General features: G+C 36.2%; 1 protein-coding gene across 1 annotated transcript in view; it reads right to left on the reverse strand.

The window, feature by feature from the left end:
• The window catches only part of LOC142344831 (signal peptidase complex subunit 3-like), a 410,115-nt gene that overhangs the window by 392,952 nt on the left and 474 nt on the right, over positions 1 to 16,689 (reverse strand). The window lies entirely within an intron of this gene.

The raw sequence follows: 16,689 nt of genomic DNA on the forward strand, positions 1-16,689 counted from the left end.
CTAAGTTTGGGATAAACTTCGTTACTTAGCGTCAGGATTTTGGTTGTAACCCCTGAAGCTTAGCAACGTCGTTTATTTGCTCCCACCCCTGCCCCGCTGCGAATTCTTTGAGGCTCTCTCTTTCATTTGTCTCTTTATGTGGGCATGCAGTGATATAGGAGGCAGCTCTAGCGTTGTTTCGATCGCAGCGAAGGGTACTGTGCCGACATGAAACCTATTTTGTGATGGTGCTTCACGGTATATTCCCATCGAATAAATAAGTTCTCGCATTCAACAAAACAGGAATTGATGAAATCCTCGCTCCCGGGCATGACGTTCTGACGTTGGTTGCTGTTTAGCAGCATATATAACTTGAATCACCGAGAGGACCGTTATCTTCCAAACTTCAAATTCAGTAAATGAAATTTTTTGAAAGGTCATCAGATAAGTTGTATTAGCTCGGTGGAGTTGTACCCACTCTTTGAATGTAAGTTGGCCGTTGCCCCCATATAATTCATCGTTATTTCTAATCTTCAAAATGACGCGTTGTTCAGCTGTGTCAAATACATCAATCGTTAAATCGTTGATATCCAATTTAAACGTCGTTTTATATTGTTTTTCAGCTGAAGTTGAGGGCCGTTGTTTCTGTTGTTTGCATTCGGGTTTGGAGTCGCACGTTCTTTTTTTAAGTTTTCGTGCAGTCCATCTCTTTCCAGAAAGTATTGCAATCTGGTTCGTTGCGTGTAGAGTCCGGTGTAAATTCAACTTGACCAACCACTGCAGTTTCCGGTGGGTTCAAGAGTTGATGGTTTGACGGGTGTTGATAGTAGATGGCGAATGGTAAGCTGGTTCTTTTGATTTGGGCGGGGGGCAGTGGATAAGGAACCGGCTACGAAAAAGATGAAGACTCGCTCTGGGTTGCCTCATATTCATTATTTAGGGTCGTCATTTTCAGAAATTTGAACAAACCAGAATTTTATGTGCAATGTGACGTCTCGGATTTGACAAGAATTTAGAGCAGCTGATATCAATAATGGGTTAAAAATGAATCAATATCAAAATCTATTAACAATTATTTTTACCAATTTGACCAAAATAGTCGTCAAATTTAATTGTCAAATTGTTTAACAGATTTTAGTCTAATTGTATAACTGTCGCATTTTTGTTTGAAGGCAACTGACTAGAAGCCATACACAAACTTGTTGAATGAAGTGCTAATTTGAAAAAAGAATCATGATATCTGGAAGTGGTTATTAAAACCTATTATTAATGTGTTTAGAACGAATTAGTATCAATAATACCAATTAGTAGAATTTAAATATGGCATATAGATATCTTTTATGAGTTTCATAGACACTTTGATCCACCAATTCAACATTTCAAGGCGACTATTTTCCAGAAAACAAGCAAAGCTTATACAAACAATCTCGATAGCGAACATGTCTTGACCCAAAGCATCAAGAACTTGATCACAAACGGCTAGATCGAGAACACATGAAGCTTCTCAAAGAAGCCTTCTGCTCATTGGTTCTGGACTTTGGAGTTAACAGTTGTTGCAAACAATTATAATCATGTCCCGAAACGGAAGAACCAGTATTCCATTACATAAACAAAATATCCGAAAAATCCTTTAGCAGTACTAAAGTCGACAATATAACGCTTCCAGTAACATTGCCAATAACTATGTCACCAACTTTTTTTTCACATCTAATTTTTTCAGAGATAATTGACATGACTTCAATGTCTGATGATCTTTAACTGATCAGAGGACGGGAGTTTGATTCAGACACTGAAGCTTCATGGCCACGTTTCAAGCAAATTGAGCTAGAAAAAACAATCGGGGCGAGAAGGCTAGGTGATCCAGAAAAATCACCAATTTGTTTTAGCAATAACAATTCTGACTTCGACGGTATGCAGGTTACTGACTGTGTCCGAACATCTTCCTCTGCGCTTCTTTTTAAGGTGGAGCATGACGCGAAGAAAAGCTACCCATCAAAAGCTTTAGCGCACCTGTCAGGGTATGAGTTTTTCCCAATCGGAAAATTGGAGTTTCAAACAAGAATTTCAAGATTGTGAGATTTCCCCATTGCCAAAAACTGTTTTACTCTTTTGTTATTTTCATCTGTTGAAATGTTTTTTTTTGGTTAATTTGAATTAAAAATTTTAGCTTTTAAATCTTTCCAGAAAAGTATTCAGAAGCTTTTAGACATTTCAGAAAACTAATAGAAGTGTTGAATATAGTCAGAAGCTTTTTTTAGAAAAGTTGTCAGCAGAAATTTGCCATCTCAGAAAAGTAATCAACAGTGATTTGCCATCTCGGAAAAGTAGTCGGAAGCAATTTGCCATCTCAGAAAAGTAGTCAGCGGCAGTTTGCCATCTCAGAAATGTAGTCAGCAGCAATTTGCCATCTCAGAAAAGATGCCAGAAGCACTTAGAAATTTCACAAATGTATCAGAAGTGTTGTATAATTAGATGATGATGATGATGATGATGATGATGGTGATGATGATGATGATGATGATGATGATGATGATGATGATGATGATGATGATGATGATGATGATGATGATGATGATGATGATGATGATGATGATGATGATGATGATGATGATGATGATGATGATGATGATGATGATGATGATGATGATGATGATGATGATGATGATGATGATGATGATGATGATGATGATGATGATCATGATGATGATGATGATGATGATGATGATGATGATGATGATGATGATGATGATGCAAAGTAGTGCATAATGAAATATCATTCTCAATTGAAAAGGAAAGAGAGTCAACTGTTAAATTCCGAATAACAGAAAAACCAAACTGTTTAAATTTTGTACTTGGTATACTTATTACCCGCTAAAAGATTTTCAGAACTGAAGGATAATGATAGGTATCCGACTTTTTCGTCTGAAAATAATCAGCCAGAGTATTTTGGTTGCATCGTAACTAATTCTTTGATAATTACCAACAACTAAGGTCAGCCGCTCACCGAAGCGGGGGCGCAAAAACTCGCTGTCTAAAGGTTTCCACCGATAAAAATTTGTACATACCCGGTTGGGGTGTCCTCTCTGTCTGTAGTTGTCAACCATTAACAATCCGTACTTACTTTGTTGGGGTTTCGTCGTTGAAGGCGATCGGTTGATCTTATTGCAAAACATTTTTTAAGTGATCATGTGATATGATGATTATGATGACAATAGGCCACCGATATCGGTTCCTGATTATTGATATATCGGTTCCATGATTTGATATCAACATAATTCTTTGACATTACAAGCCTTTTATTCTTTTCACATTTTAAGTAAGTTACAGTGAAGGAATTCAAGAATTCAGTGAACCAGTTAATGTGAAGTTCATTCAGTCCTTATCACTGCTGACTCTGTTCAGATATAGCAGAACAGGAACTAGAACCTGCGTATCTTTGTTTTCCTTATTGATATTTGTTTTGGAAACGTTTGATCTTAAACCTTAATTAACAAATGACATGGAAAGAAAAAGGTATGAATCATAATTAAAAATCAATAACACAATCGAAATTTTAACGAAGATATAGTAAAGTTTATTTAAAATTGATTTGCAATCTGAACATTGTCGAATTTCTAGTTTGCATTTCTGAGTTTCTATTTGAGAAAACTCGCCATCTGGTATTTCTTCTAAAGCATTTGATGCAAGTGGTTCATCTGTTTGCAGCTCCACTCTGAAGAGAAGCGCCGAAAACGATAATCGGCCCCAAGCAATATCCGTCATATCTTCGAAGTCTCGAGTGTTGTTGATATAAAGCACTTGGGTTTTATCAGTGTCGTCAATTCCTGTCACCTCTGCTGGACAGACGAGCTTTATTTGGTTAAAATTTGTCCATAAAGTGTCATTTGGATCAACTTTTAATTCCCAACTTCCCGTTACTGCTGAGATAGTTGTCTCAGGAGACAATGTCGAAGAAGAGGAAGTCCTAATGTCAGTAGTTCTCCCCAGAAGTTCTAAATGGGACTCAACTGCTGGCGATGGGATAGTGGGTGATACTGGGGATTGTACAATGTCGAAATAGCCCTCCTATTTAAGTGCTGGTGAGTATTGGAAGGATTCTACATAGGAATATGATGGGGGAATTATTGATGAGTATATTTGCTGCGGCGCAAATTTGAAGGATTCTACTAAGAAATCTGTACTAAGCTGCGGCGTTTCTGGTACGACTAACCTCATTTTCGAACGAGTTCTTGTTGATACAGCCGGAAGGTATGAGCGGCAGATATGATTTATTTAAAAGTGTATTGCAGTTTTTTGTTATTAAAATCTGTTTCAGCAAAAAGATGGACTGACAACTAATCGAAATAAATTTCCGTATGACATAAATTTCCGTATAAGAAATTGATATTGATTCAAAGTTAATTTTTGTAAAATGATTTTTAATCAACATGTAATTACGTTGTTAATTGAAATCAGTTTCATTTTCAATTAAACATCATCGAAGTTCATTATGTATTAATACTGTTTACTGAAAGTAAACCTCAGGCGTTGTCAAGATCAAGTAGAGGGCTTATAAGGTGGTTTTAATCACACGAATTTTTAGTGCGGGAGATTAATAGTATCCCCCGTTCAAAAAATAAGCAGTCCAAGGGGCATCTTGTACCGAGTCTGTGCTTAGTCCGTGATTTGGTCACTAACAGTACTATTTCACAAAATTTCCACAAAATTTTAACTGTTAATTCGTCCTAAAAATGTGAAAACGCAAAACGCGGGTCTTGAAACTTTTTTTTATTGATCATGCATTCGTCAAATATTGCCTATGAAAACATGTGATATTGCAAATCTAAGTTGAACGTCAATGTTATTCTGATTGGCTGTCACGGGATCTTCTTGTGAAATGATTAAGTTATGACGGCAAAATAATTTCCTGGATTGTAATAGAGGGGAGCAAATTTTCAAAAAATATATTAGAAGTTGTGGCCTTTTTCATAAAGCTCTTCAAAATGTTGTAGTAATTCCTTCAAGATCTCATTTGTATTTCAGAAACATAATGGAAGTATTAAATTTTTCAGATAACGATTCTGAACTATTTTATTTGATACAATTAAGATACCAGCAAACATTGGCCCATTTACCTTTAATTCGGGTTCACTACATTAAAGAGGTATTTTCCGTTTTTGCCCTAGCTTAGGTAGCCGCCGAACTGGCCGACAGGGCGTTTAGCCAACAACCCAAAATTGATAGAGCCCCTTCCCCCGCCAAGAGGAGAGGGTGCGTCCAAGGTTAGGCCGAGCGGAGCGTCAGCCGACCGCACACCCAAAAAAAAGTTCCACCGAACTACTGATTTATGGACCAATTGTGATAAATCTGTAAATCAGTCGAGATAATGACACGTCCTCTGTAACTGGGGGCACATATAACGTACTGGAGGGGGCACAAACTGAAAAGATCCAATTAAAGCTTCACTAGAGTCGAGGATGTCTATGAGTGGCAAGTCTGTAAATGGGTAAGTTTATAAATGATCAAGTTTAAAAATCTGCAGCATCCCTAGCAGCTCTTCCAATACTGATTTTGTGGCTCTCCATCAAGCGGCATTCTGCGGCTGTACGTGTTAAGACCCATAAGTTATGACCAGTAAGTGAATTGTATTCCACATGTTAAGGAAGCATCTGAATACCAACGGAGGTCCTTCTCTAAATGAAGTATAGAACATTAGGTATAGAAAAGTAGACACACAAACAAACTCAAAAAAACAACAAACGCGGCAACACAGACACAGGCAATCCTCGATTTCAACGTGTCAAGTAGATAAAAAATGATTAACATAGGTTTACTTCGTGCATCGGGAAACCGCGTGACAAAATTTGAAAACAAGTGTGCGTTGGACGGTATTAGCATTGCCCCCAATGACAAATGCCGAGGGGGTGAGACATGACAAAAGGGGTTATTGCCTACTAATGTAGATTATGTTTCATCAAATGGAAATCATCTATAGTTGTTGATTCCTGCTATAACAATAAACTGAAGATTTTCATCAATGGGCGCTAATCTAGCTATGAAAATAACGTGTTCAACCACTTTTTTGTTTCAATAGTCGGCGCTTCTGTGTAAAAAAAACACTTTTTGCATCAACATATTGAACTTCGATCTAAAAGCTACCCTGGTAGGACAGTTTTGTTTGTCGTGGATTTGTTTTATCTGGTTTGTTGTTGGTGGATGTTTGTTTTATCTATTAAAATGTACTGGTTGATGGACTTTTGTTTTACCTATTAAAATAACTTTTTCGACGAATTCTGTTTACAAATAGAACATGGTTTGTAGTACGAAAAAATGCAGGTTCAAAAATTTTGTGAAAAATTGAAGGAAACATCACCTGCCGAATTATGAGAAAACTGTGGTAGACGAAATAATATCAGACGTTCGTTCCGTCTATCAAAATAATATGGTTAGCCAAATTTGTATTTTAACAGATGTCAGCTCTAACAAAAAAAACAACACCGTAGATAACGTTTTTGTTGATTGTCAGTTCCGACTGTTAGACTACTCCCTTTGACTGATTTGTGTATTAGTAATGGTGGCTCCTTAGAAAACACCCGCATATGGACACTCGCATATGGGTATCGTGCTTTAAAAATATGGACGTCAGCAAAATTTTGTAAAAACCGACAGCGTTTTCATCTTTTAAAATAACCTGGCTGAAAAATTTTGTGTTACACCAGACGTTAATACATTTATGGAAAATTGGCAGTCAACCAAATTTGAGTATTAATAACCATGGGCGATCCAATTCGTATATTAGAAGACAGCATTTTCATCTAGCTACAATTTTATGTTCAAACAATTTTCTGTGGTCATAAACGGTCATTCCATATATGAAAACATTGTGGTCGACTAATTTTATGTCTCAAAAACTGCAATTCCTTCTATGAAAAAATCTGGTTGAAATACTTAGATTGTAGTGTCCTCTGTCTAAATACAGTGTTTGACCATTTTTGTGTATTAACAAAAAATGGTTCTATCTGTAAAAACATTGTGTTCGAAAAATTTACGTGACAATAGTCGCCAGTTTTATCTTTGAAAACTTGATGGTGGACAGACTTTGCGTATTGAGTGACGGTGGTTTTAATTATGAAACGGAAACTGTTTAACATATTTGTCTGATATCAGAGGTTGGTTGCATCAATTATTCAGCGAACTTTGGGTTTTAGTAGAGAAAAAGGTCCATTAATTGAAATACCGTGATTGACCATTTTTGTGTAATAAAAAACAGCCGTGCAGTTTTTAAAGTCTTGTATTGAGACAATTTTCTGGCGAAAAGACATTTCTTTCCTCCATATGAGCTCCCAGGAGAACTGAACTCCTGTAAAGGAAGACAGCAGTTGCAATTTTTTAAACACCGTAATGGGCCTTTTGTACTTACATTTAGTGTTGACATTTTTAAAAATATCAAGAAAACGCCGTGAAGGAATGTTTTTGTGTATTAATAGAGGGTGCCTTGATCTATGCAAGTACCGTCATATATTGCTTGAGTGTTAATAGAAGGTACTTCTGACATTAAAAACACATTGGTCAACAAAATTTTTGTTAATAAAAGCCGCTGATTACATCTAAGAAAGATTACATTCTGAATTTGGCTTCGTTTATTTGGAGACGGCAGTTCAACCTATGAAAACGACGTTGTCAACTGTTTTCGTGTTCAAAAATACTACAGTTCCATTCATGAAGTTAGAGTGGTTCCTTTTTTCGGCTAAAATTAGGCGGTGGTTATATCTAAAAGTTAACGCTGTAAGCCAAACTTTTGAATTAATCAACGGTTTTTTCATCTAAAAAATACCGGGTTGAGAGATTTTGTTCATTAACAGACTGTGGCTCCGTCGTTGATGATACCGTAGTGAATGATTTTTGTGTTACAATAGCCAATTACATTCATTAAATTACACAAATTTTGCGCAACAATAGACGACGTGCATCTTTTAAAACAACATGTGTAACCTTTTGTGTTTTTTAAAACGATAGTTATATATATGAGAAAATTGGGAGCCCGATTTTTATGTAATAACGGCCAGTGTTTACATCTAAGAAAAAATGAATGCCAACAACTTTGCGTCCTAATAGACTTTAGTTCTACATATGAATATACCGGCGAACGCAAAGTAAGCCGATAGGCAAGCAAGCCGACAGAAAAGCAAGCCGAAAGTTATGTAATAGTTATGTAATCTATCAAAAATAATACATTGTCAGCCGTTACAATCAATACTGAGCGTAGTATTAAAGTGAATAATGTATTCCAATGCACCAAAGAAACAAAAATGCGTCAATTTTTAGACATCTAGTGGGTATGGGCCTCAGCAGACCGCTGTCCATGGCCATGCCTCTCATCCGCTTTGGTATGTAATCCGGAAATAGCGGGCCGGTTATCGCGGCGAAGCCGCGACGCGCGGGAAGCGCGCCCACCGGCCCGCCAGGGTCAACTTAAAATACGGGTATCCGAAAATTTTTCGGCTTACTTGACCTCATTTTCAAAATTGGGCTTGCTTGCCTATCGGCTTGCTTGACCGCCACCGAATATACCCTCTTCAGCCAATTTCGTGTATTAATGAACAGTAATTCCAGCTATAGAAGTAATTGGGCGACCATTTTTGGGTGTTATTTGTTGACAGTTTCATGAATAAGACTGAGCAGTTGAATTTCTGAATGACAAAATGGTAACTCAACATATACAAATTTTGTGTGCCGTCAAACTTGGTTATTAAAATACGTGTTTTGTGTACATATTGACATTTTCCCGTCTATGGAAATGTTTGGGTTCACCAATATGGTTTACAAATTGACGGTATTTCCGTCAATTAAAATGACGTGGTCTACTGTTTCATGTGTACACAGGTCGATCTATTTTGCAAATTAATAGATGATTTTTCCATCCAAAAAAACGTTTTTGAGTGACTTAATGATATCATAGATAGTAACTTTATTTTTGAAAACCCCGGTTCGTCCGTTTTTGTTTATCAGCAGGCGGTAGTTGTTTTCTGTGAAAAAACATGATTGATCACTAATTTGTGTTAATTGATAGGTGTGTGTATTAACAGACTCTTTGTACCATTTTCAAGAGACTGGAGTTTCTTCTGTATTATTTTTCCTTTTGGCGTATTGTATGTAATGTTGGCCCGGGTTGAAAAAAAATTGGAAAAATATGTAAGATAAGCGGTGAAAAGTTATGTAATTTCATCGCTGTAGTAAGCGGTGAACTTACAAAAATTCTCCGCATTTCACTTCCTTTACAAGGATTCGAACCTCTCACCTCCTGCATGTCATCCACTTCTTCTTTCACTGCTCCATCTCTCACTAAATTTTGGTATTATTGTTTTGAATATAAATCAAACTCACTCTACTTTCTGTTAAACATGCGCGGTGAATTTTTGTAAGATTTGCAGTTTCTAGCGGTGAAATTACATATTTTAGCGGTAAAAAATGGTGATTTTTTGTATGTTCGCCGCTTACTCTTGTGCTGAAATTACATAAATCACCGCTTAGAAAAAAGAGTGTCAAAAAAATGTAAGATAAAGGGGGCAGTTTTAGGGGGGGGGGTTAAATCTAACAAATCCTCCCTTACTCGCCATCAATTTGACCGCATTCACTACTGATCTCACACAATTTTAACAATTTTTTTCTAAGCGAAGAATCTATGTAAGTTCACCGGATAGTAAAGCGGTGAATTTATGTAATTTCATCGCTACCAGGCGATAAAGTTCTTTTTTACCGCATTCACCTCCTGATTTATGTAATTTCACCGCATTCACCGCTTATCTTTTCCTCATTCAACGCTAATTTTACATAATTTTGCATTGAAGGTCGGTGACACCTCTACCCGGGGGGTTGTAGAACCATCTTTGAGAAAATGGCGATCGACCAAATCATTGTGTAAACAAAAATTGGTAAAATAGTTTCAAGGAAATAAACGCCCACGGAAAATAACCCAATTTAACTTTAGTTACAAAATAAACCCCTTTGGAAAAGACACCATTTAAAAATTGAATTTCGGACGTGATAATTTGTTCGGTTGTGATAGTTTCATATCAAGTCCCACGGGCCGCTGAGGCATGGCCATGGCGCGCGAACCATGGCCATACGCACTAAATGCTCAGCTCCTTAAAAGTCAAGGGAGGTTTATTTCCGTGGGGTTTATTTCCTATCTAAAATGAAGTGGGGTTTTTTTCCGTGGGTTTTTTTCGTCGAAATAAACCCCCATGGTGAGCTATGACCATACCACTGTCAGTCTATTTGGTGCATGATTAGAGGTTCGTTTCCGATGCCAAAATACTGTGATATCCGTTTGATGCAATAACAGATGGGGTCTTGTTCAAGGAGATATAGAGGTTTCAAACTTTTCTGAACATTTTACTTCTCAAACTCTTTTCGATCACATTTCATGACCATTGTTTTAACTTTTCCTCAAATTTTGATATTTTTTGCTCAAATTCTTTCAACCCATTCCAATCGCTCTAATTTTTGTTAGAATCCGATTGAAAAAAAGCTTATTATTGGCTTCATGTTATTATCGTAGTTTTTAGTAAGGAAACAATTTTTCATTTGGCTATCAATTTTTTTGGCTTTTATGGAGTTTTTTTGCAAGCGGTTACTCGACCTTTATTTTATTTTTTCCTTAACTCTTCCTAATGGTGCATAGATGTTGTTGTCTATCTTGGACTTTGGGCAATAATGATTGCTTGACCTGGACACTATAGATTTTCATTAAATTTTAAAATGTTTGTGAGTTTTCACCGTTTTTAGTACCTTATGTTTTGCTATTGAGCCTTGATACTGAAATTTCCCATTGAAGTTCTATAAAATTCCACGTGAAATCTTACTAGATTTTCGGTGAATAAGTTATGGTATTGATTACTTTAAAAAGATTTGTTTTGATAGAAAATTGTTTGAGTTTTGACTCGATTTGTTGTTGTTTTTTTCTGTAGTTATATCACGGTTTGTTGTTCTATCACGATTGATCTAATGTCACAAATTCATTTGTAGTATGTTAAAAGACGGCACTTTCTATGAAAAAACCGTGATTGACTAATTTTGTGTTATTAGACTGTTGTTCCACATAACCACCGTGGTAGACCAGTTTTGTTTGCTTAAAGACGGTGGTTACATCGTTTATTATTGAGTGAGCTTAGACGATTATTCCAGCTAGGGAAACGAAATGCTCTCTTACCAGCCTTACACCTGTGAGTACCTAATTGTTACTATGGTCGTCTCCATATCATTGTCTCCAAACATTTTGCCATTTAGAGTTATGGTCACGAATCACTGTTAGCTACATGCCTAATATATGTACAATCAGCGACTTCTATGCATAAAATTTCATAACATATGCAGACTTTATACCATGGTACCTTACTAAAGAAAATAATGTCAGAAATGAAAGCGGCCTGTATAATCTTTTGGAGTTAAAGAGTTGCTCACTTGATCGAGAGCAAAAATTGCTCACATCAGTTTTGCTTTCAGAACATGAAAAGGACAGCATAGATGGAGAACTTTTGAAAGTAAACGTACAGTTTAGAGAAGTGAGCAAATGAGCTTAAAGCGTCAAGTGACAAACAATAAGAGATGTAAATGCAGAGCACGCTTTTTAAATGCTTAAATCATTTAATATAATATGTTAAGAATTAGTAAAAGTACAACAAGAACTAACTTCTTTCTGTTTCTTTTCACTGCTTTTATAATCTATGAATTTTTGAAAATTAATAATGGGACCTCTAATGTATTGTACCAGACAACTGATCCTGCATTTCAATCTGGTAATCACACCACAAACTTCAGCACAGGTTTGACTTTTGCTATCCCTTTTATTATGTTTTTTATTTGCCTATTAAATCCTAACTTGAACGCAATGCTGTTTTTAAACCTATCTACTTTGCAGGTTTAACCCTGCTCTGAAATCCCTCCCTCCTATTTTATATATGCTCATTAACATATACCATTAGGTGGCAAATGTCCGATTTATCGAGTAAATTTCCTCAATTTTTTCAGTACCTTGCACGACTTGCGTTTGAGGATAATATCTGTAAGTGTGCGTGTTTGAGTGAAAAGAGACTAGTTTCATTATTTGTTTGTGTGTCTGTCCCAATATAGTCCAAATGTGCTTCAAAATAAGATATATCGGCAACTGGATTTCACAATGAGTGTTTTTGAGGCTAGCGTAAAAAAATTGTCAGAATAATTCTTAACTAAATTCCACGACATATCCGTTAGTTCCACCGTTACATTTTTCTACCACTGAATTATCTAATTACTGAGACATTTTCAGTGAGACCAAGATGAAAGAAAGCCCAACTGGCGATTAATTTCAAAAATATCCCTCTTGATACTAATTATTGTTAAGGTAATTAGCTTTTTTGAAATTACTAATACCGTCGTTCACAAGAAAAATTGCGTCATTGAATTGGGTCCGGAGTATTTAGTAATCAAAATCAAGCAATGAAATTTAAGGCTAATTATTTTCTCAAAACGGCCGAATTGGTTTAGGTTCAGCCTTATATAATTACGATTGCAAAATGGAAGCCTTTTTATAATCTATAAGTTAAACATTTCTATGTTTTGCTTAGCTCTATTCCATCGTGGAAAATGGTTATTATCAAATGGAAATTGTGAAAAAAACCCAGGTTGAGGTCCAGACCCAAATTTTTCTCTGATCAGACTTTCGAGACCGCAAATATCTCTGATCAGACTTTCCAGACCCATGTTATCTCTGTTCAAACTTTCCAGACACCGAGGGTCTCTGATCAGACTTTTCAGACGGAAGGCGTTCTGATCAGACCATCTTCAGTCCAAGGTCCAGACTCAAATTCAGACCAAAGCGCACACCTTAATCAGACAATGATCAGACTCAAGTGAGCTCGAAGAGGTTATGATCAGACTCAAGTGCGTTCAAAATAGTCTGATCAGAGAAACATTTTACTTATGAATAAATCTCTTAGTTTCGCTATAATATATTCTTTTCGTAAAAACTGATGTTTGCAGTATTTAATTAATCAAAGGAAAAACCAACTAAAAAAGCTTTGCTAAAGAAAACGAAACCCAACTGTTGAGAACAAATCTTGTTTAGTGTACCGTTTAGTGTATATTTTGGACTCAAAGGATGAGTTTAGACAGCTGTCCATAAGAAACATTGTGGTCTCCAATTAATCAAAATTTCCTCTGAAGGGGACCGGACTTTGATAGCAGCTGGGCTCATTTTTCTGATCCGACCTCTCGGACTTTAGCTGAGTCTCTGATCAGAACGCTGCTTTATTGTTGCCTCTTGGCAGAGCCAACAATTCTCAGTAAAAAAAAAACAAAAAAAAAGAAAAAAATAAGGCACTCGAAATGGTCCCTGATCAGACCCAATTGCGTTCGAAAACATTACTGATCAGACCCAATTGCCTTCCAATCGTTTGTGATCAGACTCAAGTGCGTTCAATTGCGCTTCTGATCAGTACCAATTGCGCTCGAATACGCCTATGATCAGACTTTTTAGACCAAATTGACCCCTGATCAGACCAACTCCAGACCATGGTCCAGACTGTAGTGCGCTCGAACTTCCGTCCGGACCCTGTAATGTCGGTCTGGAAACATTCTGGTGTGCGCTTGATTGGGTCTGATCATAAAGCAATTTGTGTCTGCACCTCAACCTGGGTATTGTCACTCGTTTCCACAAAACGCAAAATGTATTTAAATCTGTCTTTCTGGAAATCCGCTACGTAAAGACAATTAGTCTTGTTCAGATAAATTGAAATTACTATGAACACGACAGGCGACAACTATTCACTTTCATTCTTCTCATGCGTTGCGGGATTTTATCCACAAACTGAGCGCCAGTTGTTTGTTTGAAATGCGCCCTGCGGCCATTTTGGTACTCCATCAAATAAGAAGAATGAGGCTGCAAATTGTACTCGTAAATTTGAGGCTTTTGGTGATACCGTGACAAAATTTTGTCACATATTTTTGCTAAAACTGATATGTTAACCATGAAAAAAGCACGAACTTTGAAAGTCGTATTCACGAAAAACGTATCAAGTAATTATTTTGAAACTCGATTGGGATGTTTGAACATTGATGGTTTGGACAACTGAGAAGGTGAGTGTGGATAAAAGCTACAAAATTGTTTTACTCTGGACCAGGGTGGCTCAAAAACGTGCATTGTGGACAAATGTGACGTGATAAATATTTCCAATTTTAAAACTAATAATCTAATTTCGTTTCGTTTATTGTCACCGTTTTCCGTAAGCGCTTGTAACTCTAATCTTATAACGTGGTCGTGAAAAACTGAAATTTTGGATAAAATTTACTCGATAAACTAAACGATTTGCAGAGTATCGAGGGAGTATAAACTGACGTTCAATTACATGCAGTCTATAATATATTTGCCGTCAGGAGTTTTTTGTTATTTTAGATATGCGAAATTAGTTTTTCTACAGCAAAAAAAATCTTGAAATCAATTTTGTTATAATTAATTTTTCATTTTTAATTTAACAAACAATGAAGAGTATTGATAACGATCAGACCGAAAAACTGCTGATCGAAAAAAAAATTAGTGGTGGATCGGATAAAAAATAAATGGTTTGAAAAGGCCAAACTTGACCCATAAAAAGATTTAACTTGACTCATAATAACAGTGGGACACGATTGCGGAAAGTATTTTCGCAAGCAACAATGACCAAATTCCCCAAATAGATTTTTAAAGTGCTTTCATCAGTCCAGGTCTGCGCTTTGATGCTCAGGGGACGTTACGTGTGTGTCTCTATCTCTGAGGCAAGTTGTTCAAATCAGAAGTGACTTTGGTTGCGTAAGTTTCGCTTAACCTTTTTAGTGCCGCGAGATTCTTGCATGCATAAGAACTCAACTGTGTTCCAATGGCCGAACCAAAATTGTTCCTGCCAAAATCATTCATCCAGAGTTTTCAAGGATGTCATAAATGAAGACGGAGGTGCCCACTTGTTCTCTAATTGTTCCTATTTGACAGAATACTTATCGAAACGAGGACCGGACCTGTTTCTATGAAAAATGAGTTTCGTTTCTTCCTATTTGTACAAAAATTTTTTCCCTCCCATTTCATAAGTCGACCTCTCAACTGGGAAAGGATCTAAGTTCTCTGATAATCTGAGAAAAGTTGTATTCAAGTTTATTTTACATCTTATCAGATTTTAAAGGAAAAAGGCTGACAATTGTCCACTTGTATAGAAAGTCTGATCAGAGGAAAAATAGTGGAAAATTCTAATCAGATAGTAAAATCCACTTGAATAGACAATTTGGACACAGACAAAAAATTGATAAGGGATGTGAAATGTCCACTTGATGAGAGGAAAACAACATTATGACGCAGAGGTATACCCCAAAATTTCCGCCTTAGTGAAATTGGCTCGAATATTAGCTACATACAATGAACAAAATTAGGAGACATCCTTTGTATCTTAATTTTCGCAAAAGGGGTTCCGCCAATTTTGCGAAATAAAAGAACATTCGGAACGAAAAGTAGGTTACAATTCTTGTAGCACGTTTCCGCTCAATTTAGGTATCTATTATTCGCGCGAATTTTGAGCATGCAATAAGCACTTTAGTAAAGATTTAAATAAAAGCTTTCAAAGCTTTAAAGTGCTTTAAATACATGCAACCACAAAAACTGATTTTTTCCGAAAAATCCCTTGCACATCAAAGGCTTTGTATATCAATGTGGGACTGGCCAATTTTATTAAGTAGTAATAAATAGTACTAATAAGTAGTAATAAGTAGCAATAAAGTACTATAAGTAGTAATAAAGTAGTAATAAACTACTACTAGTAGTAATAAGTTAGGCTTAATTAAATAAGTAGTAATTAAGTTAGGCTTAATTGCGGATTATATGCGAAATCGATCTATCTTAGATTGCATTATCTCTACTTTGTGAATGAATTTCAAGGATCAAAATATGTGGACCCAAAAAAATGATATATAGGACTTTGAAAGGACTCTAACAGTACGGCTTTCAAAAACTTTTGGACGAAATTTTAAGACAAAACCTCAAAATTGTTCACCATTGCAGCTCAGTTTACTAATGCAGCTCAGTCATATCAATTTCATACTCTTTTGCCTTTCCTTTCTTTTGATAATTTGGCATTGAAAAATTGTTTTTTTACTCAAAAATTCACTAGAATTGGTAAAATCTTAGTTCACGACCGATCAGTGTTATTAATATCAATTCAGTTCGAATAACCATTGGGATCAATCTGGCTACCTTCTTGGAAAAATATTTTGAGGTAGTGTTTTATCTCACATCTTTCTTTCCATACGATGAGACAAAAATTTTGAGCACCCCGCTCTCATTGAGTGAGACCAAAAACTCTCATCAGTGTTGGGTGTCCTCGCTCATCGGGTGGCGCGACGAAAGACTTTATTCCTGACGAGTGAGACAAGGATTCAAAGCTTAGCTCGAGTTTCATGTTGAGAAACTAATACTATACAAGGGAAATTTCATTTCATCACAGAAAGCTGAGAGTCAGTTATAACAAAAAAGGCAATGTTTTCAAAGCTGAAGATTTGCTTAATACAAAAACTTAACTCTTAGAAGTAGATGTGTTATAAAAGTTGATCTACATATCTATTTTAACAAAATTGCTCTAAATAAGCTTCTGCTAAGCTTAATTATAATTTTTTTTACAAGATATTCAAAATTTAATCGCCAATGAGTGAGTTCAATGATTTCCCATCAAGTAGAAG

This window comes from Convolutriloba macropyga, chromosome 8 (genome assembly GCF_964194025.1).
Source record: "Convolutriloba macropyga chromosome 8, txConMacr16.3, whole genome shotgun sequence".
Taxonomy (NCBI): Eukaryota; Metazoa; Xenacoelomorpha; order Acoela; family Convolutidae; genus Convolutriloba; species Convolutriloba macropyga.